Source organism: Clarias gariepinus, chromosome 3, assembly GCF_024256425.1.
Source record: "Clarias gariepinus isolate MV-2021 ecotype Netherlands chromosome 3, CGAR_prim_01v2, whole genome shotgun sequence".
In the NCBI taxonomy this organism is placed as follows: Eukaryota; Metazoa; Chordata; class Actinopteri; order Siluriformes; family Clariidae; genus Clarias; species Clarias gariepinus.
In genome coordinates this window covers 4,000,675-4,023,448 of record NC_071102.1, presented here as the reverse complement: position 1 = coordinate 4,023,448, position 22,774 = coordinate 4,000,675, and the positions used below count along the sequence as shown (strand labels likewise).

General features: G+C 40.2%; 1 protein-coding gene across 4 annotated transcripts in view; it reads right to left on the bottom strand.

The window, feature by feature from the left end:
* The window catches only part of adcy7 (adenylate cyclase 7), a 78,530-nt gene that overhangs the window by 38,683 nt on the left and 17,073 nt on the right, over nt 1–22,774 (bottom strand). For 3 of the 4 annotated variants that reach the window (XM_053493514.1, XM_053493512.1, XM_053493515.1), the window contains one exon: nt 10,205–10,311. The gene's annotated coding sequence lies outside the window, so the exon portion shown is untranslated. Of the gene's footprint in view, nt 1–7,662; nt 7,797–10,204; nt 10,312–22,774 lie in introns of all 4 variants that reach the window. The other variant, XM_053493513.1, reaches the window with a different exon arrangement.

Sequence of the window (22,774 nt, the reverse complement as noted above, 5' to 3'; positions counted from 1 at the left end):
CGAAGAACATTATTCTTACATTTCTAGACCATAACTAGTGATTAAAATCAAATTTTATTTCAGGACATAAACACACTGTGCACACACACACATTAACTTCAACAGTGACAATTAGACAACAAATAGAGAAACTGTGACACACAGATGGCTGCGTGAATCTATAATATTAGTAACATTTTCCATTTTGTACAACAATCTTAAAAAAAGAGTGCAACTGTGAATTGGAAAAAGAGCAAGGAATGAAAGAGAGAACGTTATTATATCTTATTACATTTTCATTATTTAAAAAAATGGAAAAGACGTCGAATCACAGATAATTTAAAGGCGAATGTTGGGGAAAACTATGGCATACGTTCTGTGTGTGTGTGTGTGTGTGTGTGTGTGTGTGTGTGTGTGTGTGTGTGTAGTCACAAAAACACAAAGACCCTCATTGAGGCGCAGCAAAGGGAAGCTGCACCTGCTGGGAAAAGAAACGAGGACACACGAAAAAAAAAGTCTTTTCAAATTACACAAAGATGTCTGCTATTTCTCTCCAACACAGAGAATCTTCTAGAATATTGTCAGAATAACGCTTTCATTCACGAAGCAGGCCGGCATCCCATCTAAATCACAGAGCTTTTAAACTGTATTGGTGACTAAAGGTTGGATTATATTTGCTTTTAATTAAGTAAAAGGTGTGCACACGATGAATGCTGTGAGTCCTGCAATCATTTAAAGCATCGCTTGTGCCTGTCCTCAGAAAATAACATGACATGTCCAACACCGGCGTAAATAACAAGAGCGGCATGAACACCAAGAGACGCTGTTCACGCAGGTGAAAAAACAAACCATGGCTGTCCCATACTTATATACAGTGAAACCTCGGATTGTGAGTAACGCGGTTTGCGAGTGTCCTGCAAGTCGTGCAAAACTTTTTTTACACATTTTGACTCGGAAAACGAACATGTCTTGGTTTACGAGTACCAAGTATCCTGTATCATGCATACGCTTCTTGTTTTGACTGAGTTTTTCTCCCTCAAACACAAAATGTGATGGATTGGGACTAAACAGCTGTGTGTCCATAAGAAAACCACTTGTTAGTGAGACTAATAAAAAAAAAAAAAAAGGAAGTTGAATTTGCTAGGGAGCATAAAGATCGGACTTTGTAGCGATGGAAAAGGGTCATGTGACCTGATGAATCCGGGTTGAGCCTATTCCAGAGTGATGGGCGTGTCAGGGTAAGAAGGGAAGTGCATGAAGCGATGCATCCATCATGCATAGTGTCCACTGTACAATCTCTGGAGACAGTGTTATGATTTGGGGTTGCTTCAGTTGCTCAGGTCTAGACTCAGCAACGTTATGTGGCAATAAACTTAAGTCAGCTGATGAACTGAATGACCAGATTATCACATCAATGGAGTTTTTCTTCTCTGATGGCACGTGGCATATTCCAGGACCCAGCATACTGTATGACAGAGCAGTTCTAGAAGCATGAGGAATCATTTTCACACATGAGCTATAGTCCTGCCCCACTGAAAGTCTTTACAGCAACACAAGACCTTTATGTAATAAATAAATTAAGATAGTCCAAAGATTTAAATATTTCTCTAGATTGTGAAGATGAAAACCTCATTAACACCAGAAAGTGACATGTCCTGATAAAACACACTGCAGCACATCCTCTGTGTTTAGAGACAAGAAAACCTGTTCATCATCATTTCAACTGCACAATAAAGTTCATCACAAGGGCAATTTTTTCACGACCGGATGAGCAGGGTCAACACGATAAAATGCGAGACTGTGGGTGAAGGAGGAAACCAACGGAAAGGTTCAAAGGTCTTGTTCAAATTGCTAGGTATTAATGTTTGAGAGGCAGATGTATATTATCAGCAGAGTTTAATCAGCAGCTCATATTGGAGAGAGCAAACACAAGCTAAACATGCTGCTCGTGAGGAACATGTGCAGATGTTACATTTGGTTTCTAAAAATATTTGCTACAAATTTGATTATTCATATGAATAATCAAATATGAATCACAATCGTGTTATGTTGTGGTTACAAGTATAATCTAGTCATCATTCAGGAGGATGTGTGCTGATAAATTAAGAGAGGGGTTTCCAACACTGGTCCTTGGTGACCCCCTGCCCTACAAACTTTTATGGTTTCCTGGCTTTGATGCAACCTCTTCTCTTCAGAAAAGCAGAGCAGAGAAAACAAAAAAATTGTGTCAAGGGGCACGTGGACCAGAGTTGGATACCAATGAATTAAGGGGTACCACAGGGTCACTGCTGAGACCTTAAAAGTTTAGAAACATAAGCATACAAGAGTCGACAAATCATAAATGTAACCGTGAGCTGCAGTGTACTGCTCAGTGCCATGGGTGTGTAGCCCTGAGAACAAATTTGATAGCTAAAAAGGTGTAGCTAACTAAATAGCTAATGTAAAAGAAGGCTTCTTCAGTGCATTTATTAGAGCTGAGAATCATAGCTAAACTAATTCAATTTCAAGGCATTGAGATTTCAACATTACTAATGTTTATTGTCTGCTTCGTCTAAAGCGTATTTCTTACAGGATTTGGACTATTAAAAACTAATGCTGTGTAAATCATGTTGTTAATTAATTAAATGTCCATTCGTACACGGTAATAACGCCCCCCCCCAACAATTTTCTGCTCCACACTCCAGTCCGTAAGGTAGGAGTATTTAATCAATCGCTCATAAACTCAAAATAAGAAAACAAAGTGATCATTTCACAAAATGAGAGTATACTGTGAGTGCTCTCTGAAAAATGCAAGCAGTTTGTATTTCCTACAGAAACTATAGTGTACAGTATGTCCCCTACATACGAACGTTTGAGTTCCAAAATTTGAGGATACGTGCATCACAGGATGTCCAGAAGCATGCATAAAAGCGCAACGATAAAGCTGGTACTGTTGAGAAGCGCCGAACAATAAGGATGGAGACAAAAGTGAAAATAAATGAGAAAATGAAGCGAGGTGAAAAGAGGGCAGACATTGCTCGTTCTTTTGACATGAATCAACTTTAAAGAACACTGCACTATAATATCCTGTAGTGTATATAGCCAATTGTGTTAGTATCCTAGTTCCTATACACTGCTTTTAGCCCTTCAATAAGAAACAAAGTAAGCTTTGTCTACTTCTTTTTGACTGGCATAGGACTCACACCAACCTCGTCTTCTGACTCGCTTCCCATTTCTAAGTTGTACATTGTTGAATAAGCACATGTGTATTATTAAAACCACTGAGGTCAGCAGCAAGCCAAAGTGACCAAAGAATAAATGCTGTATAGACGTTGCTAAGCTAGCATCTAAATGCGAATAATGAAATATTAAAGCATTTCATGTCCTCAGAAATGCGCTAAGTAAAAAAAAAAAACAGGACAGGTGACAGCTCTGATGTTCAAATATACTGTTGTACAAATTTTGACGCTTTATGTGCCTTCATGTGGTGTAAGGCGTCTCCGAGTGTTACATTTCTCTTAAAAGACTCACAGAGACGGGTAGCGCCGTGACGTCAGCATCCTGAGAATATAAAAGCAGGGATGGAGAGAGACAAAGAGCTAAACATAAGAACCAGACAGACACCTCCATTAAACTCAGCAAGAACATCTATAAAGCAGAAAGAGAAAGCGGGACATAGTGAGAGAAAGAGAGAGAGAGAGAGAGAGAGACAGAAAGAGACAGACAGAAAGAGAGAGAGAGAATGAGAGAGACAAAGAAAGAAAGAGAGATTTTGCTGAATGAACTTGAATGAAAAGACCGATGGGGGCAAATTTTATAAAGAGATTGAGATGTTCTTGTAGGTTTTAACTAATGCGTGGGAGAAAGGGGAGTGTGTGGGTGTGTGTGTGAGAGAGAAAGAGAGAGAGAGATAGAGAGAAAACTGCAAAAATGCATGGCCTTGTACGAATGGCCTTCGTATCTGAATGCAAGCAATCAAGCAATCAGGGGAAACAGATAAAAGGAGAGAAATCATCCTGGCTCAGGTTTACTACCTCGACTGAACCACTGAATCATGAACAGCTGCACTGTTGCCAACCATTTACATGACTTTTACAGCATGACTATCTTGAGAAAATATTTAAATATTGACAGCACAGCACCAACAAAAAGCATTTCAACAATTCAGTCTAGGACTAAAGATCTCTATTCGAGATCATATACAAAAATGCTCACACTTCACCAACCCTACAATCAGCCTGATAAACACGTCACATCAGTTAACCATCACTGTCTGACATTGTGTAGTTCAGACCGACACTGACCACTGAGGAACGGACTCCACTAGACTTCTAAAGGTGCGTGTGTGTGTGTGTGTGTGTGCACTCTCTGCCACCAAAACAATACCAGCAGTTCTTTTTAAGTGCTCCAAGTTGTGACTTGGGGCCTCCATGGATCAGAACATCCCAAAGATGGAGATCCCCAATGGGAAGCCAAGTCAACACCTCTGCCGTGCTCCTGAACAATGTTTGCAGTACGTATTAGGGAATACCGTTTCCATGAAGGGGTTGTACTTGGTCTGTAAACATGCTTAGGTAGGTGATACGTGCCACATTCACAATACCTCCACCAGCTTGCCATCTTCCCATAATGCACGCCTTCCCCAGGTAAGTGACACACACATGCAACCTGGCTGTCCCAATGATGTAAAAGAATACGTGATCCATCAGAATAAATCACCTTCTTCCATTGTTTCATGGTCCATTTACATCTAAGCAATTGGCAGACGCCTTTATCCAGAGCGACTTACATTTTTTATCTCATTATACAAACTGAGCAATTGAGGGTTAAAGGCCTAGCTCAAGGGCCCAACAGTGACAACTTGGTGGTTGTGGGGCTTGAACCTGGGATCTCCCGAACCGTAGTCCATTGCACTGTAGCTCTTTTGTAGGATTGGATAAGCCAGATTAGCCACACACTCTCCTACACTCTCTTATCCACAAGAGCTGCAGTTTTGGAGATGCTCTAAGCCAGTCGTCTGAACATCACACAATGTTGCCCTGGTCAGAGTCCCTCAACTTCTTACGCTTGCACATTTTTTCTGCTTCCAACACATCAACTTCAAGAACAGAGTGTCTAACGTATGACACCCTTGACACCCTTATTTCATCTTAATTTTATCTTTATGACTTCCTTCTTCCTGACTTGCATTGCTTTCTGTGGTCTTGGGAGTCTCGAAATGTATGCAAAATATGTTCCTAATCAAATGTATCAGATATTTTAAGAGAAAAAAACACAGGCCGAGTAACGGTGTACAGCGTATTTACACAAACTGCATCAGTCAAGTGATTTGTTTGTAAAGTTGCTCATGCCGACTGAACAAACACAACAGGATCACAGCCCGTGAGAACGCGGCGATTCTGTGAGTCAGTGATACAATAACAAAACTTCAGTCGTGTCACTCACGCTTAAAAAGAGGCAAGAGCCAAAGCCCTCTGGTGAATTCTGGAACAAACAAAAAACCCCCACAACACATTACACTATACAGCCTCATCAAAACAGTGCACTTAAGTGGGGAGTGGAGATCTGCCAAAGGAAACAGCCATGTGCAATCACGATGCAAAAATACCACCGAAAGATGTTTTCCTCATATAAGATCTGTGTGTGTGTGTGTGTGTTGTGATATTTACTAACACACACACAAACCCTGTCCCAAAGGGGGGCGGGGGGTTTAGGAACATATTTTGCATACATTTCAAGACTCCAAGACCACAGAAAGCAATGCAAGTCAGAAAGAAGGAAGGCATAAAGATAAAATGAAGATGAAATAAGGAAGGAGGGAAAGGGACCTAAAGGGAAGATAAAAGAAAAGGAAATTGACAAATAAAAAGAAACAAGATAGAAAGCAATTGATAAAGAGACAGAAATTTTTTTTAGAAAGCACAGATGAATGAAATAAGGGACAAAGGAAGGAAATGGATGGACAGATGTATTAGAAACAGAAAGAGAGAAAGAAAGAAGAAAGAGAGAAAAAATGGACAAAGATTGAGGAGAAATACAGATAGAGCAAATAGAATGAAAGAGAAAAAGGGGGGGGGAGTCAGGGTTGAATTACATCATGTTTATCAGACACAAAAGGAAGTCACTTGGCGTGGCACGTGGCTGACATGTTCTCCACCCAAAACACACACACAAACCTAAAAAGTCCATAATGTTCATATTATCTCTAATTGAAAAAAAAAAAAGACATAAATTTGATTCCTTATAAACACACACACACACACACCTGCACGTGTGTAAACACGGCTCTGTCTGCGCGCCTGATATGAAACAGTAAGAAGGAGAGAAACGGAAGGGGAGCAGTGCAGTGAGGGTGTAACGGCGGAGTACAGCTCAGCACCGAGGCCAAAACCACATCCCTCCCACACACTCTCTCCATCACTGCACCGCGGCCACGGGCCACATCTGTGCACGGAGCCGTGTGACCACGCAGGCCAAGCGCAGGCCAAGCGCAGAGCCAACAAGGACACCGAGCTGCACGCTGGAAAAATAATTAGGCACAGAGAACGTGAGATGCATTTAAAAAGCCCCTCACCGATAACGCTTATGCAGTCGTGGGACACACACACACACACACACGCCTCAGCCATTTATGGCATCAACAGCCCAAGCAAAGCTTTTTATTATTACTGTTTACACGTATGTGTTTGACTGCAGGAAGTAACGCAACATATCGCATAAACTACAACAGCAGTCCTTTAAGCCTAATTATCCACATTAACTGTAGCACAGAGAAAAGAAGGGGGGAGTGATAGAGAGAGAGAGAGAGAGAGAGAGAGAGAGAAAGGGAGAGAGAGGAAAGTAAGATGCATGTATGAATAGCAGGAGGAAATGAGAAAGTAAGGAAAATATTGTCAGGTTAGAAAAAAGGAAACAAAACGAAAGGAAAATGCAAGCACAAATTGCAATAGGAAAAAGAAGAAAGGAAAGAAAGAAAAACAAATTAATTCTGTTCTTTCCTTTAAATAGAAAAAGAAAGAAAGAAAGAAAGAAAGAAAGAAACTTACAAATAGCATGAGATGAAGATCTAAAAAAATAAAGATTAAAAATTTTAAAGAAAAATATGTAAATACAAAAAGAAGGAAAAAACATTAACAGAAGATACACAGATAAAAGAAAGAAAGAAAAAGAAAAAAAGAAAGAAAGAAAGTTGCATGTACAAATACAGTAGGAACAGAAAAAAAAAGATGTTAAATATGCAGACGGAAATAAGAAAAAAAGGGAAAACAAACAGAAATGAACAGAATTATGTTCTTTATTCTAAAGAGAAAGAAAGAAGGAAAGAAAAAGATGTGCGTACAAATAGCAGGGGAGAAAGGAGAAAAGTAAGAGAAAAGAATGATTAAAATTTTAAATAAAAAGATGAAGATAACAGACGATACACAGATAAAAGAAGATGAAAGAAAAAGAAGGGAAGAAAGAAAGAATTTTAACGAGCAGGTTAACTTCCAAGAAATTTAAGAAATGGTGAAGGTATAAATAAAGAAACATCTGTTAATAAGCCGGTGATGAACATCAGATTGACCAACAGAAGAGAGAGAGAGAGAGAGAGAGAGAGAGAGCAGTGTTAGTTAGGGAAATACAGAGTCAGACTCGGATGTCCACTCGAGTAATACGCAGAGTCTGCAGTCTAATAAAGTGGAGTGTTTGATGATCGACACGCACGGCCATCTGCTCGGTGTGTTTCAGATCGGACACGCGCTCTTCACCTCTCCTGCATTCGCAGTCGTTCTCTCTTCACCTCTCACTGTTTCTCTCCTTGTGGAGTCTGAGCTCAGCCCTTCACTAACAGATCTTTACTGTGGAGAAAATAAAGTCTCAAATCCTCACCGTTATGCACAACACACTCGAGATAAAATGTGATAAAGAAAAAGTTATATAAAAAAAACCATCAGATTATCATTTAAACACATGCAAAAGTCAACTTAATACATGGAAAAACAAACAACATGATCTGAGTTAACCGGAAAGCCAAACTTACACTTTTATACATCATAAGACTGTTTAAAATCAGACCATTACAGTCCAAATTTGTCATACAATGTTTTTAGCATGCACTCAGCATCATTTCCTTTTTCTCCTTAGAGACTATTAGGCTTTAATGAAACAGAAAAAGGGAATGTTTTTACAGCTCCCTGAGCAGACAGACAGAGAGAGAGACAGCGAGAGAGAGACTTAGAACAGGAAATTTCTTCCACCCTCATAAAAAGACATCAGTGATATCCTTAGGAAATACAGACAATAGTAATGTCACTACACCATAGTGGGGTCATTTAGAGGGAACTCCCAGCAGTGTGTGTCTGTGTGTGTATATATAAGTGAAAAGAGAAAGGAACACAGAAAAAAAGAGAGACCGAAAGACTGACTTACTGTATGTAAACATCAATATATGTATTCCCATATACTGTATGTGTGTGCCGGCCTGGGAAACCTCTACGCATGCTGCAATTTTGACATTTTCTACTATTTATAGCTCCAAAAACGACAGACTTTATGTTTCTGTCTTTGGTACATTATGTGTCGCAAAAAGAAGTTCTACTGTAACTTTTTAAAATACGCTTACTTGCAACCAAAAAAAAACAAAAAAAACAACAAGTGGTGTTCAACTTAAATTGGGACTTTTGATTTATTTTGCAGAACAACAAAACACTGTTCTGAGAGTAAAAACTTTATATAAGAGTTATATAACTCTATATATTTCTCTATATAATCCCCTGCTACACTATTGCACTTAGCCCAGCGTTTCACTAGTGGTTGGACACCATCAAGGTCGAAAGTTTTCTCAGTATCCCAAAACCATAATCAGACTGCCTGCTTCATGTCTGAAATGCTGGCCTCCCAGGAACTCCTTTAATGGGCTTAAACATCTGGAAATGAAGCGAGGATTGTACAGCGACTAATTATCTGATCAAATCTATGGATCAGGCATTCCAGAATGTTAATGGGAACTGGCAGGGTCTGAGGTTCTTTAAAACGCTGCGCTTTTGTAAACTTACTCTCACTCATCATCTTTACCGCTTTATTCTGTAGTCAGGGTCACGGGGGCATGGAGCCTATCCCACGAGACTTGGGGCACAAGGCGGGGTACATCCTGGACAGGGTGCTAATCCATCGCAGGGCACACACACATGCACACACTCACATGCTCATTCACACACTATGGCCAACTTGGGAACGCCAATTACTGCGGGAGGAAACCGGAAGAAACCCACCAAGCACTGGGAGAACATGCAAACTCCAGAGACGGGAATCAAACCCAGAAGTGAGAGAACTCACATTTAAACTCGAGCCTCACTGATTTGCACAATCTTATGTTCCTGTTTTGCAAAATCGAGAACACTTCACCTGTAAACATGTACCGAAGAAATCTCTGATCTCTGTGATTGTCTGTGATAAACCAGCGCTTGATTGTGATTAGTGATAGCGCATCACACAGGTTGGGAGGGGCGAAGGCTCCAAGTGTAAATGTAAATGGGCATGGCCAGATATACAGTACACAACATGGGAACTAGGAAATTCCCATATTAGCTCATGTTTTGGAGCTGCTCGGACTCAGCCATCACAAATCAGCCCTTTTCACAGTAACTACAGTTTCAATACCTCATTACAATGGAGACTGTAAGTGGATGTGTTAGAAGCAAATACAAGAGTTTAAGCAACTTTGAATTGGCAACTTTTAAGTTTAAGCAACTTTGAACTGGTGCGCCAAAATCATGATCGGCCAAAGCACATCGATGCGCGTATGGTTCATGTTGTCTAATCCAATAAAAGTGTAGATCAAAATGTTTTCCTTGCTGCTACTTACAAGAAGTTTACCATTTCTCCTCTCACTACTTTAACTCATTACCTCATCACCACAAAGTTTTGAAATGTGTCATGTGGTCGCGCTGTCACTTTGTCTCTCGTTTGCACATTTGCACGTGCACTGTGGTCTCTTTTGTATAGGACCTGTATAATCTGTCTCGTCTCAGTCAGCTAATTAGGTTCCTTAGTTGCTTCTTCTTTAAAAAGCTTTAAGCTTTAAAAAGCTTAAAAGTGAAAACAGGGCTTTGGAAAGCAGCCTAAATAAATAATTTGCATCTTGTTTAAAAGTAAGAACAAACATTTATATTTTCTTTTTACTAAAGTTGTCTGTGTACTGAATCCTGTAGAGAGATGTTAGATCAAACAAACAGATGATAACATCAGTGTAAACTGAAATACTCACCATACAAATCAGGCGCTCACCCTGCAGTTACAGTGTGTGTTTCTTTTGTTGTTGTTTGTTTGTTTGTGAGTTCCAGGTTCTTCAGAACTGAACAGTGAGCTCACGACCTGAAGAGAAAAAAAAAAGAACACTCATGAAATGTAACTCCAGCTTTGGGGTTTCAAAGTGTTTTACACAGACATGCAGAGCGGATCGATCAGATCAGTTTCATTTTTAGTCACTCTGGATTTTCCCTTATAGCATCTCTCTCTCTTACACACACACACACACACACACACACAAAACAACATCTCTCTCTTACACACATACACAAAACAACATGTAGATGCATATAGTACATATGAACACAGTTATGCTCAGAAATATCAGCTATTCCAAATTTTTAAGTTAATGTAACCCATTAGAATACAAATCAAATTACTGTGCTCGCGCGCACACACACACAGATAAATGTATTTGATGGCCCTATAGAGTCATTTTGTCATTACAGTCTGTCATCAATAATTAGCTGACTCACCCGCATTAGTGTGTGTGTGTGTAAAGCTTTCTTGTCCATATCAAGTATATATATATATGCCTTTGACCCCCTTTCGCCTTCAGAACTGCCTTAATTCTACGTGGCATTGATTCAACAAGGTGCTGAAAGCATTCTTTAGAAATGTTGGCCCATATTGATAGGATAGCATCTTGCAGTTGATGGAGATTTGTGGGATGCACATCCAGGGCACGAAGCTCCCGTTCCACCACATCCCAAAGATGCTCTATTGGGTTGAGATCTGGTGACTGTGGGGCCCATTTTAGTACAGTGAACTCATTATCATGTTCAAGAAACCAATTTGAAATGATTCGAGCTTTGTGACATGGTGCATTATCCTGCTGCTGGAAGTAGCCATCAGAGGATGGGTACATGGTGGTCATAAAGGGATGGACATGGTCAGAAACAATGCTCAGGTAGCCAGTGGCATTTAAACGATGTCCAATTGACACTAAGGGACCTAAAGTGTGCCAAGAAAACATCCCCCACACCATTACACCACAACCACCAGCCTGCACAGTGGTAACAAGGCATGATGGATCCATGTTCTCATTCTGTTTACGCCAAATTCTGACTCTACCATTTGAATGTCTCAACAGAAATCATGACTCATCAGACCAGGCAACATTTGTCCAGTCTTCAACTGTCCAATTTTGGTGAGCTTATGCAAATTGTAGCCTCTTTTTCCTATTTGTAGTGGAGATGAGTGGTACCTGGTTGGGTCTTCTGCTGTTGTAGCTCATCCGCCTCAAGCTTGTGCGTGTTGTGGCTTCACAAATGCTTTGCTGCATACCTCGGTTGTAACGAGTGGTTATTTCAGTCAAAGTTGCTTTTCTATCAGCTTGAATCAGTCGGCCCATTCTCCTCTGACCTCTAGCATCAACAAGGCATTTTCGCCCACAGGACTGCCGCATACTGGATGTTTTTCTCTTTTCACACCATTCTTTGTAAACCCTAGAAATGGTTGTGCGTAAAAAATCCCAGTAACTGAGCAGATTGTGAAATACTCAGACCCCCCCCCCCCCCCCCCTGCTATGCTTTTCTCCCCCCTTCTGTATACGGGTATGCTTTCCCCCCCCCCTCTGTGTACGGGTATGTTTTTCCACCCAGAGGATAGCATACTCATACTCTGGAAAAAGTTTTCTCATTCACAAGAGAGATCCTTTACCTTCCTGGACACCGTATGGATAAATGAATGGATGAATGAGTAGTCAAATAATCTTAACATTGGTATGATCATAATTCAGTCATCATAGCCGTTAATCAAAAGGATTGTATAAATAATCTTCACATCATTCTAACTAATTTTAATAAAACCAGGAATTATGATGTTAATCCATCTGGAAAGGTAGAAAAAAGCTAGTTTTTTTTCAACAAAAAAAAGAGAAAGGAACTTGAACAGTTTGAACAAATGAACATAAACATAATTAAGGTCCATTATTAAAAAAAAAAAAAATTATTCAGCCCTGTCATTATATTCTTTCATTCTGGAAAGTGTTTCCGAGTGCAAAAAGTTTGAAAAGCCTGTGCTGGAAAAGGTGGGAGGAATACTTGAGGTGTTTCAGCTAATTCTGTATTAATGATGTAAAAAAAAAATAACAATCCTAGCTTAAACATGCGTGTTCAGTATTTATGTATTGAAAAAAAAAACTTAGCTAAATCAAAACTGATCATTTCAGGATAAGATTATCCTCATCTTAGAAGACAACTTAGAATCTTAGATCTTAGAAGATCACAGAAAATCAAAAAAATCAAATAGTGTGTTCATTCTTGAATTTTCTTTGTGAGCTACAACGAAAATATGAATCGAGAACGCTCAGATCCGCAGGTAACAATGCTACCGTAATTGTATCTGGAGTGGAATAGCCTCTTGAGGTCTTAAAAAAATGCATTACCTGAGGGGTATTTCAGCTGGAGCATTAAAACACACACACACACACACACACGCACGCACACTTTGGGGGAGGTCTGAGACCTGTGTTAACTTGTTGAAGAAGTAGTTATACGTAGGACTTTTGAATGCATCTCATTTTCGGAGATCACGAATCTAAAAATGGCTCTCGCTGAATCTTGAGATGGAGATCTGTGGCCAAGAACTGCAACCAGAAGCGTTACATAACTTTTTACAGCTAAACCCAAACTTATGTAACTTTGTACCTCTCTGTCACAACACACCAACTTTGCACGTATTTACAGAACTGCCTACATATAATAAAAAGTGTTGTTTTTTTATTTATAAAAGGCTACAGTAAGGACGGACCGAACACTGGGTTTGATTTGCAATCTGATGAAGGTTTGCAGGGTATAAATGAAGGTTTCATTTATCAGTATCATGTGTAATATCTGTGTCTGTGCCATGAAAAAAAGGAAACAGCAGCAGTTTGTGACACTGTGAAATGTCTAAGTGTCGCAAAAAAGTTCTTCATCTTTCGAACCAAAACAAGAATAAAAAAAAAATTTCCTCGTTTTTCCTGCTCCGTCCGGTTTGAAGACAAATATAATAAAATAGGAAAAAAATGATTTCAGACGAATGAAATGAACTAATAAGTCAGGACTCCACTTAAATTCTGTTTAATCTGTGTGTGGAGAACTAAAATCCTCCCCTCTCTCTCTCTTGCCATCTCATCTGTCGGCTCTCTTCTCTCCTCACTCCTCTCCCCTGTCGATCTGATCTCAAAGAACTCGTTGTGTAAGTAGCTGGGCGCCTCAGTGTTCAATTACGCTGTTTCAGCTCTGTGTGCGCTCGCACGTGTGTGTGTGTGTGTGTGGACACCGAGCAACAGTGTGAGCACTAGTTCTGTTTCTATCCATCGCCGTGGCTATGAGCAGTGGAATGTGCTACAAAAGCTTCGGTTTAAAGCGTTACGCAAGTAAAAACATGCTAGCCTGTTTGGACACCCACACACTCACTCTCACACACACCATCATCAGGAGTGCTTTTAATTTTGAAGGGCAAAAGCCAGAAACAAAGGCAATCAACTTTCCTTTTTTTTTTGTGTGTGTGTGTGTGTGTGTGTGTGTGTGTGTGTGTGTGTGTGTGTGTGTGTGTTGAACTGATGTTTGTTGGTGTTTACCGCTTTGCTCTAATACCATTTTTTTTTCACGATTTCTCCTTAATAGATGTGAAAAAATTTTCTTCTGTTTTTTATCAGAAAGTGGATACAAAAACATTAGACACTTCAGAAATAAACACACATGTACTGTAATATGGTATTTGATTTAATATTTATTTCTATATACATATTTCGAAAAAATGTTTTTTCTCTGGTTTCTGCCTCACTAGCAACTGAAATAAGGATGCTGTCTTAATTTTAATGATATTATAGGTGTACAAATACTGACAATTACAGTTCGATATAAAAATGACGCAGCGGTGTTCAATATCTTGATACGATTTTCACCAAAGAAAAAAATTATTACTGCCTCAATCACATTGTGTTACTTTTCCATCTTCCATAAATGAAAATATGAATCTCTTTAAAGGGAAGTAAATGGTTAAGGCTCTGGGTTACTGAGCGGAAGGGCAGATGTTCGAACCCCAGCACGACCAAGTTGCCAGTTTTGAGCCCATGAGCAAGGCCCTTAACCCTGTCTGCTCCAGGAGGCACTGTACCCTGGCTGACCCTGCACTCTGACCACAGTATCTAAGCAGGGAGATGCGAAAACATCATTTCAGTGTGCTGTAAAGGTACATGTGACAAATAATTTAATCATACTGTATGCTGTTTTGGTCAATGTGTTGATGTGAAAAGTTATACACACCCTACTGTAGCTAAATAAAGCTATGATAACACTCAGCTAGGGTAGAGGAGGAAAAGTAGGTGCAGGGTGGAGGAGTATAGCAAAAGGTAGGTGCAGAGTAGAAAAATGTAGTGTACATATATAGGGGTAAGAGTAGTGTAGGGCAGGGAAGGAAAAGCAAGTACAGTGAAACCTCGGATTACGAGTAACGTGGTTTGCGAGTGTTCTGCAAGACAAGCAAAGATATTTAATAAATTTTGACTTGGAAACCGAACAAGTCTTGGTTTACGAGTACCGAGTATTATGTAGCACGCATGCGCTTCTTGTTTTGACATCGAGTGTCACATGATCACAACTGAGCCAACGGTTTTTCTCTCTTGCGCTGTGGAATTGTGGGTAATCGTCTCCCCTGCTGGGCGTCTCTTACTGACATAATCAACGAGAAGGGGGATAGGGGAGCTTACTCCAGCTTTACACACACACACATACACAGCGCCTGGGTGCACAAACGTAAAACACTTATTTAAACTTTTTTTTTTTAAGATAAAGTGCAGGTTAGTTAGTTTTCCTTTTCCTTTATATTTTGTATTAATTATTTTTATGTATTTATTTTTTTAGGCTGTGGAACGAATAATTTGAGTTTACATTATTTCTTATGGGAAAATTTAATTTGGTTTACGAGTGTTTATACACATGAAATACGAGCATGCTTCCAGAACGAATTAGTAGTCCAGCTCGTAGTCCAAGGTTCCACTGTACAGTGTAGGGTAGTTTTAGAGAAGTGTGGAGCAAGAACCAGTATCGTACAGTGTGAGTACTGTGGGAGGGGAAGGTTAGGGAAAAGTTAGTGGACAGTAGGGTTAGGATAAGTTGGAGTGATAAAGGGTAGAGTTAAGGTAGAGTAAAGAAGTAAAGGGTTAGCTTAGGGGAGTGAGTGTAAGATAGGGAAAGAACAGATAGGCTAGCTAGGGTATAGTTAGGGTAAGGTAGGAGAGGGTATAGTTAGGGTTGTTAGTGTAGAGTAGGGTAGTGGAGGGTGTGGTTAGGGTAGAGTAGGGTAGGGCAGGCAGGGTACTGGAAGTTATAGTTAGGGTACAGTAGAGTATTGGAGAGTATGGTTAGGGTAGTGTGGGGTTGTGTAGTGGAGGAAATTGTTAGGGTAGAGTAAAGTACGGTAGGGTAGTAGAGGCAATAATTAGGGTTGTTAGTGTAGAGTAGGGTATATGGTTGGGGTAGAGGAGAAAAGGATAGTAGAGGGTAAGACTGCAGCTGTAAGTGTAGCGTAGGGTAAAGTTAGGGTAGGATAAGTGTTGCTTATGTAGGGTAGAGTAGTGGAGAGTATGGTTAGGGTTGTTAATTTAGTGTAGGTTAGGATTAGGGTTGTTAGCGTAGCCTAGGGTAGGGTATGGTGGGGAAGGTTTGCAAAATGCTATTGGAGGATATAACTAGGGTAGTGTACCAAAAGGCAAAGAATAATTTTATGGTAGTGTACAGCCGGGAATGGTAGCATCAGGGGAGTTTGGGGAAAAAAATCTTTTGGCTCTTATTTTTGCAATTGACTCTGATGTGACTCTTTAATTTCGGAGAAGGAATAAACCAACCTCCAAACTGCAAAAAACCCAGACTGTCTGATATGATCAAAAGAAAGGAAAGGAGCAGAAAAGATGAAAGAAAGAGACAGACTTTCAGACAGAAATAGTGAGTTGATTAATTGAACCTTCCTCTTATTCATAACAAAGTGAAAGGTAAAAAGCTGTCTCTCACCAAACCACACACTAAAAATACCAGACAAAAGTCTGTATCCTCAAAATATATGTGTGCACACCTACACACACCTACACACACACCCACACACACACCTACACACACACACACCTACACACACACACACCTACACACACACACACCTACACACACACACACCTACACACACACACACCTACACACACACACACCTACACACACACACACACACACAGGTGTGAGAACGGAAGCAAAGCTTTGGGTCTAAAATACTCGTTTGTCTTTTTCACACTCAGCTGCTTTTGTGCTCAGCTATGCAACAGTGTAAGTGTGTGTGCGAGCATGTATGTGGAGGGGGGCATGGGGGGTAGTGTGTGTATATGTGTGAGAGGGCTGTTGGTTGATTATTAGCTTAGTCGTAATGACAGTGTCGTCACAGATCATTACTCATCCTCTTTTAAAGCCTTTCTCCTTGTGCTGGACCAGAGAGTTACGAGGCCTATATTCTCTCTCTCTCACGCACACACTTAAAAGACAGAAACTCAGTGATGAGTTTTGCATTGTGGTGTAATTTTTGTTGCATATTTTGGTGGGTTGCTGGAAAATTAAAATTCAATTATTTGTCACATATCTCTCACAGCACAGTTAGGTAAGCTGGAGCAGATAGGGTTAGGTAAGCTGGAGCAGATAGGGTTAGGTGCCTTCCTCAAAGGCTCAACAACGGCAACTTAGCAATGCTGGGGCTTGAACCCACGACCTTATGATCAGTAACCGCCTTTAGAAAAACCACTGCCCAACTCCATCTCAATTTCATTTCATGCGCAGCTCCCCACTAGGAGAAAATTGGCAACCATAGTCACCTACCCATCAATCAGATCTTACAATTAGGGATCTATATGATTAATTATTAATCAGAATTATACTAATAAAAATGTAGTAACTGATGATGTTTGATTTGCATCATACTTCTCTTCAATCAACACAGTTTTGTTAACTAATTAAGACAGGGTGAGTCTTCTGTCTTGTTTTTTTGCTTGTTTTTTACTTTCATTAACACCTGCTAGAACATTTATATTATCTAACCTGGGGCTAAATGTAACTTCTAACTCTACAAGTACATGTTTTTAGAGGGTAGAATTAGATTTGTGCTGGTAAAAAAAAATGCTGCACTCTGATTTGCTGTTACTTTCAACTATTAAGACAAGACTCCTTCAAAGTCCTCAGTGTCACCAGTAGAGCTTTCGGAAAAAAACAGGACACAATCATGATCAGTCCTTTTAGAATTTAATGTTATTTTTTTCAAAGTTATACTGACACAGGCGGGGGTATAGTGGTTAGCACTGTCGCCTTGCACCTCCAGGGACCGGGTTCGATTCCCGGCTAGACTCGATTCCCGTCTCTGTGTGAATAGAGTTTGCATGTTCTCGCTGTGCTTGGTGGGTTTCCTCCGGGTTCTCCGGTTTCTAAAGATATGCAGGTCAAGCTAATGGTGTTTCCAAATTGCCTGTAGTGTGTGAGTGTGTGTGTGCCCTGCGATGGATTGGCGCACTGTCCAGGGTGTACCCTGCCCCGTGCCCTAAGCCTCCTGGGATAGGCTCCAGGTCCCCGCGACCCTGAATACAGGATAAAGTGGTGTAGAAGATGAGTGAGTGAGTGAGTGAGTGAGTGAGTGAGTGAGTACACTGACACACTGCAATATGAAACACTCAGCGAGTACAGCCTGATTTTTACTGGAACTAAACGGAGAACGTAACTCACTTTGCAACTCCAAAAAATATGCAGCTAGGTATTTGTTGTAAACAAGCCCAACGGTCCTTTTGAGTAAACTTTATGTGCTTATGTGCTTCCAAGTAGTAAGTGACAGATAATTCCTAAGTATTGACACCTTCATAAAGGCGGTGATTAAATGGGTGTGTTATGGCAGGGTGCTGAAAAAGGACTGTTAGTATGTGAGCGTGTGTGTGTGTGTGTGTGTGAGACACGGAGAGACAAAGCCGGCTATGGGCCGACATGTACAGACAGGACTCTGTAGGTGAGTTATTGGTATGTAATTTCCTTCTCACCCTAGGCTTAGTGTGTGAGCAGCTTCGAAATAATCGCCAAACATTGGCATCTTAAATGTGTTTTCGCTTGTCTTTGTGTCTGGCCAAATGGGGTTTAGTGCTGGGAAGGAGAATGAGTGGTTTTGGCAGGCATTGAGCACCAGGGGTTGATTGCTGCTCACGATCTTGGTAGAAACAGAGTCCCGTTTGTACTTTTTTTCTGAATACAAATGGCTAATTTGTTTCACTGTACTTTACTGAACCCACCAGTAAATCAACACATGAAAATATAACGTTCTGCTTTCATTGATGTTTTATATTAATTAAATCCGGACACGAGAATACATTTTCAATAGAGATGACAAAGCTGCGATTATCTGTAAACAGATATCTTTCCTGTTTTTTTTTTTTATTATTAATATCTCATTTACTGTACATTGGAGAAAACATAACAAGCTAACAAATCTACCTTGGTTTCTAGCTAGTTAGCATTCACTTACTGCTAACGTCTTTATCGTTTTAACCTGAGAATTCAGGAATTATAGTAATTAAATAAACAACAATGCAACAGATCTTAAAGTCTCTTTTTTCAGTAATGTTGCACCACCTGATTTGTCCACGTGATTATTTAAAAATGTTCTTGACAGCAAAATGGGGCTGGTTGGGAGAGACAGGCTTAGCTAGCGATGCTAATGGATGAACTCGTATATATGTGGATATATGTTTCCTTCAAGCTGGCTTCACTTGCCTCGGAGGAAGCACGAGTCAGGCGCTACTCTTGATAGACAAGAGCTGTGTGGTGGATGAGAACTGGAAGATGAACCAACTGGGTGGAAATATTAATATATATATATATATATATATATATACATATACACACACCGTATATGATGCCAATCTTGCGCTTAAATTGGATCTGGAATTTGAATCAAAATCTACAAAAGAGACAAAAAAAGAGAAATGCCTAAGCTGCTATTTCTAATGAAGTCTGCTTTGTTAATTTGTTTCTGGTTGCTTGCTTTCAGCCTGCATGCATTACGCCCGTCTGAGTTTTTTTCCTTTTCTTTTTTCTTTGCATGCAGGTTTCAGTACTAAAAGCAGCCGCACAAAAGCAGAAGATGAAACTTGCCATTTTCTATGAGCATTGCAAGGCCAATCAGAGATGTCTTCTTTATAACCTAACCACACACACACACAGACACACACTCTTTCTCTTTTTATCATTTCCTTAGCAACCGTGACTCATTTCCCTAACAACACAGCGGAACAGAACCACATATAAAGAGAACCAGACAGAATGAGAAATAAATTTGATGGAAGATAACCGAATTAACATCTTTCTCTGGGTTGTAGGGATCCAGCTGACAAATTAGAATTAAAAAGATGCAAAGGTCCGCACGAATTCCTTTTCAGAACGTCTGCACACACAAAAGTGTTCACTCTGACCTTGCAGTGAGTGCAGTGTTACGCATCACGGTTTTATGTCTCGCTGCTTCTCTTACTAGCTACAGCAGCCAAACGTCAAATGAATAAGATGCCTGAGCGAGGATTAGTGCATTCTCCACTACATTCCATTTGATACACAGGCTTATGTAATTAAATGCAGAGTATCCTGGATGACTATTTCTACTAAGAGCACTTTTTTCCCCCAGCATATGGGACACGTCCAACACAATGTCTGTCTGTACAATTTCTTAAATCTTTCTTGTATCTGAACCGTTACCCATTACTTCACCTCTCTAAAACATGAGACAGAATGGAAACTATGCGACGTGTAACTTTTCAGCAGCTTTTGATATTGTTGGTTTGGTTAGAAAACAGAAGGCACTCCTGCTTTATCAGTCTCGTGAGATGAACTCTGCCTTTCTCTTCCTCCCTCCAGCACATTCGGTCTCTTCTCCATATGTGCAGTCATTACACATGATCACTTTTTACAGGATCCCTGTGATACATTCAATGCCATAAAATTAAAGAATAACACAACCCACACCTAGACGCTTGCACAGACGTTGCAGTATTTACGCACACTGAATGAACAAAAGCAACATAATTTATAAAACAGATGTCCAGAGTCAGAGTTAAAGAGGAGGGACAGATAAATGATTTCAATGCATTGTGACATCATGGTGCATGGTATGCAAGCTTGTACATATATGAATAAATAATACTCTCCATGCATGGAAATCCCTCCTGCACATGTGTAAATCAGCAGTGCACAGAATATGTTGGCTTGTGAACCCGTATTTAAATGAGAGCTTTTTCACAGCGGCAGTGGAAACAGAGGGGCAGAAAGAAAATGATACAAACGTGTAGTGAAGAGCCACGTTAAAGGAGAGAACTCACCAGATTGACAGACAGGTGATGGTGGGTGGGGGGTTGGATGAAAAAAAAAAATGAATGAATGATACAGTAGGTTGGGTCTTTGTTTTCCTGGATGAGCTGTTGGTTTGGGGAATGGGGAGTTAGTTGACCAGCTGTAGGGTGGATCGGCGGTTGGTTGTGTTTGGGCGACTGGTTGGGTGAATGGGTGGTTAATCAGGCTGGTTGGGAAGATACTGTAAGATCAGCCAATTATTTGATGGGCAGTTGGCTGGCTGGTGGTTTGGGCGATTGGTTGGGCAGATAGTTGGGTACTTTGTTGGGTGAAAGTAGTACTCGTTGGCTGGTTTAACCTGATTTCAGGGTAGGGCAGGGGAAAATGTGCCGGATGGGGGTCCTCCAGGACCAAAGTTGGGGGAAATACTTTGTGGATGAGCATTTAGTTGGGTGAGCCATTTGTTGGCTGATTGATTGGGTGGACATGTAGCTTGGTTGGTTGGGATGATGGATGGGTGGATGCATGGATAGACAGGTAGGTTGACTGGGTGAATATATTTATGTAAGGATGGGGATGAACAGACATGTTGGTTGGATGGAGAGATGGAGGGATAGACAGATATATAAAAAATGGGTATTGAGATAAATAAGTGGGTGGATGGATGCATACATGGCTTTTTTTCTAGTACTACCGCTAATGTTCATGCTCTCTAGAGCCATGCAACATGGCAGACTTTATAGTCCAACGCATTATAATTATATATTTAAAAAAATTTCTTGTCACTATTTGGCTGACCATATTTACTTAATAATTTTTATTCAACCGTGTATTTTTTGAAGATATTGTCTACCGTACACACATTTTACTTAGTGATCCAGTACTGACGACACTTGTAAGTTTATCACTTAAGATGTGTTTTTGATACCAGGTCTAAAAGGAGTCAGAGCCAGATGACTAATCCCAAGAGACAGATGCAGCAAATCAAAGTAAAATGTGCATCTTTGATAATCTGCTGATAAGCAACCAATTCCCTCAGACCAGCCAGCCAGGGATATAAACTCTGTCTCACTAATGTTTAAACATCATTTAATTTTATTCATCTTGTACACACACAAAAAAAAAGCGATTTTGGTTTTTTTTTTTTTTTTAAAGTCAGAAGATAATACAACCAAAAAAAAAAATGGGTAAATGAGAATTTTATAAAACCTGGACTTTATAGTGTAGGTAATAAAGAAGACTTTTATTTTGCTGGCTACGACTTGCTTGAAGACGAGGAACTTATAAACATTATCTAAGATAGTATCTCTCTCTCTCTCTCTCGCACACTCACGCACCTCACGTACTCCGTGGTAATTGACGTCACTGCTTTGTATTTTCAAAACACATACTATGTACAATAACAGTAATGCAGAAAACAGCTAGCGGCCGGTTGGGTTAGCAGTAGCTGAAGGTGATGATTCACACCGATACAGATGATGAGTGACGAAATTCACACTGATAGACAATTTTGTTTAAATTTATTTTATGAAATTTGATGATTCTGCTAAAACCTTTTGGGCACAAGCACACACTAAATGAATCAGAGCCAAGCAGCATGGGGACAAAAATATTGTGATGGATTGATTATTATTATTATTATTTTTATTATACATAGCATTCACTGTGAAAAATTCTTGGCATGTGAAGACAAACCTACTTCTCAAGTCATTGGATGGACGGGCTTAGGGTTGAGTTATTGGGGTTTGGGGTTAGTAGTATGGGTAGTTAGTTGGGTTAACTGGCTGAATGGACGAGTAGATGAATGGGTAATTGGTCTAATTATTGGGTACGAGTGTGTCGCTATGGGCACAGAAGGATGATTTATGCCTGTGGGAACCAAAGGCCAAACTAGTCTGATCCCAAAGCCAAAGCTGGCTGCAACAGAAAAGCACCAGAACATCCTGTGCGCCAATGCCACCGACCCTGCCTCCAAACTCCTCCGGTCACAATCTGATTGAGCACCTATGGAATTCACCAGACAAACAAGTCTAATCCGAAGAGGTCCTTGAGGAGAAATGCTTAGATGGATGAATAAGTGGTTAGTTGGGTTGATTGGTCATTAGCTTGGTTGGCTTTTTAAATAGATGAGTGGATGGTCTGGTCGATGGATGAGTGGAAGGGTATGTGGTTGGGCTGCTGGATGTCTGATTGGA